Raw genomic sequence first — 3,702 nt, 5'->3', positions numbered from 1 at the left:
CGCATTGAAAGTGACGTGCACGCGCGCTGCATGCCGGGAATTGCTTCAACCTAATAAAAGGCGGGATATTGTGACACTTGTAGTTTTGTGTTGATCTTGTGTGTGAGAAAACAGTTGCCTAAACAGCTCCCTGTTCACGTTTATGGATGGAAATCCTATTTTAAATATGACAGTAAACGAATAGAAACTACATGTAATAATTATAATAAAATTCTGGTATTATGATCGGGTTGAGACCACTTATCCTGGTACCTCATAGCTCCTGCCTAATAACGCCACTGATTTAGGAAGGGGAGAGTCCTAATCGAATCATAGATAGTTACTTGCTAGAGGAGTACATGAACATACAGATGACAAATTGTGCTATTATTCGATTTCCAGGAGATAGAGATATATATATATATATATATATATAGGTGTTTTCAATGACCGAACCCACACCCACGAGGAATATAAGCGCAAGAGATAAATGTGCCAACAAATTTAGCTTTTTGTTCAAGTAGGGCGTATATTTTGTATTTTGAAACTAAAACCACTTTGACGTTCAGATATGCACATGGTTTCATTTAAACTAGTTGCTTGTCAGACGTTTTCAAGCCCCTCTTGGGCTCAGGGTCATTTACTAAGGGTCGAATATTGAGGGTCAATTAACCCTCGAAGTTAAATCCTTCTAATTCAAATATCGAATTCCAAGGATTTTGCGCAAATACGTCGTTCGATCGAAGTAAAAATAGTTCGATCGAACGATTTTAATTGATAGATCGATTTTTCTTCTATCAGAAAAAGCTTAGAAAACTTATGGGGAAGGTCCCCATAGGCTAACATTGAAGCCCAAACTTTTTTTTACTTCGAATCCTGCACTCGAGCTTAGTAAATGTGCCCCTCAATTCATAACAAGGTTACAGATATGAAATACAGCGGTTTCCCAGCCATTCTGCCAGTTTCAAGAATATCAAAGACATCAAATAAGCTTGACCATAAATCTTCAAACTGGCCTACATCTTAAAAACAGTCACCAAACTTCACAATAACTGGCTGAAGAACGGCCAACCCCCATAGTTAAAGGTGAAATATGCCATTCTGTTACAAATTTGAGTTCTCTCATTTTGACTTATTTATAGAAAACAAAATATATGGATAATGTCTGTTCCATTACCTCCTGCTGTAGCACAGTTTTTAAGGGATAATCAATAAGACTTTGGTAGTTGTTGAAATGCTATTAAAAACTACAATATTTCAGTAACATTGACAAACAGTTGGCGTAGCTGTACTTTACATAAATAGAGCGGTTAATTCTACTGTGGGAATGTGAACATAAAATAACACTACAAAATGCTCCCCCTTTGATTGTATGAGATTATGTCTTTGCTGTTGGGGGGGAGCTCAGCATGATACAGTTGATGATTTTGTCCCATCTGGTCCCAAACTAGTGATGTACCAAATCCTCCATTTGAGCATTTATCCGAATCGCAAACCAAATCCTAATTTGCATATCTAACAGAGTTTCCTAGAGAAAAAAAATGTGCATAGCAACAGCAAAGAGTACATGTGTGTGGAAAATATTTGCACTTTTATTAAGATTTATTCCAATCTTGCTGTCCAAAGCTTGGATTCAGCTAAAATCCTGAACCGAATCCTGGATTGGGTGCATCCCTAATTTGAAACCTCCCTCTCCGTCCACTCAATTTCACTGCAGTCCAGGAACTACCATGTAGAATTGTAATAGCTGCTGGCAGATGGAATAGAAGTCAGAACTTTTCACTTTTGTTAGCCAAAACATAGATGTTTCTCCTCAAAAGGGCATCCGAACTATAAATGAACAAGAAAATACATAGCCATGGTACCTTGCCTGTTTAAATGCACAGCACCTCTAGAGCTTTCACGGCTACGGTCATCACCCCAATATAAAAGTCACGTGGACAAAGATCTGGGATGAGAGGAATGGAAATGGTTGGGATCATTTTCACACGCATGTCTAGATTTAAGATAAAATTCGAGCCCCTATAGTTGCAAGTGCTTGCAATCTCTGCTGCAAAAAAAGACAACTTAGTGGCACTTGAGCTGCAACAATGTCTCTGCTCAATATTTACTGCTTCATTCCTAAATTACTCTTTGGGATCCTTCGTTATTATTGCAAATTTCAGATTCTACTTTAATATATAAAGGACAAGTTAATAGTCAGAAAGCTTTAATGTTGAGTTATTACTACAAAGCAGGTTGGATACAATACATTTAAGGAACAGATCTAGTGTTCATGCCGAAAACCGCTCTCAATACAGAAAGATGTTGACAACGCAACACTTCCAGGAAACAAACACAACGTTGCAGGTTTTGTTGTCAAACAATCACTGCTTAACCTTGGAAGCTCCTCCACTAGGACTGCCAGCATGCTCGAACATATCAAAGGTTAAAGGATTTGCAGTGATGTAGTGCAACTTTATCGCAGGAATAATATTTTATTTTAAAGAGAAAGTACAGTTGAGGCTCTTGATAACTGTGCTATGCTCATTTAAGGGGAACTAAAGGCTTCTTTAAAGGGGAACCATCACGAAAAAGAAAACTGAATATAAACATCATACTGAAATAAAAAACTTTCTAATTACAATAAATTAAAAATTCTGTACTGTTAATCAAGTTTATCTTCACTATCCCTCTCTCAGCATCTGTTTCTCTTCATTCTGTCTTCATGCAGCAGTTGGGTGTCAGATATTCATTGACAGATCCAATATATCTTATAGGGGGCTTCCTTTCCTAGCAGATTTATTAGAGCTCACTCACATAACTGATTCCAGTACAAACAAAATCTAACAAAATCACTGCCTTTTTCACAAATACTGCATGTAGAGAGACACGATGTCTGGTGATTTTAACAGAGTGAGCTCTAAGACATCTTCTAGGCAAAAGGAGCCTCCCTAGAAGATATATTGGATCAAACTGTCCATGAATATCTGACACCCAACTATCTTCTTCATGAAGACAGAATGACGAGAAACAGATGCTGAGAGAGGAATAGTGAAGATAAACTTGATTTCATAAAGGACGCAGAATATTTAATGGATTGTATTTACATCGTTACTTTTTCGAGTATTCTGAAGTTTATATTAATTTTTCATTGTCGCGATAGTTCCCCTTATATGTTTAATAAGTGACACATTTTGACCATTCATTTCAGCTTTTTAAATTTGGTATTTTTTGAAAGCTTTACTGGAAGCAATATTACTTAAAAAAAATAAGTTGAACATTTAATATTATAGAAATCTTTAGTCTCTCTATAGGTCAGGCTATAGGCAGCAATTGCCCAACAAGTACTTTTACAGTAGAAAAGCTTTTGGGTGATTTTCACATAGCGACCAAGCACACAGTGTGACGAGAGCCAGAAGTGAAAATATTTCCACATAAAGCACGAATCTGGATTTCTCCTGCTGCTGTATCATGGTGTATTTGATTTATTAAATCAGCAGTTTGTTTTGGCACCTGTTCCTTTTAGTCATATTATAGACATATTAAGCTGAAACACTGCATTCTACATAACTTTTAACTTGGTACAATATCTAAAACGCATCCAGGTCAGCTGGAGCTGCTAAAACGCTTGAACTGGTTTCCATAACAGCAAGAATAGCTTTTGCAATATCTTTAAAACAAGGAAGCAAAAAAAAATAAAATAAATAATAATTACCTTCCCTTACTTGTAACAAAACGATG

Source organism: Xenopus laevis, chromosome 8S (assembly GCF_017654675.1).
Source record: "Xenopus laevis strain J_2021 chromosome 8S, Xenopus_laevis_v10.1, whole genome shotgun sequence".
In the NCBI taxonomy this organism is placed as follows: Eukaryota; Metazoa; Chordata; class Amphibia; order Anura; family Pipidae; genus Xenopus; species Xenopus laevis.
This window is presented reverse-complemented; position numbering follows the sequence as displayed.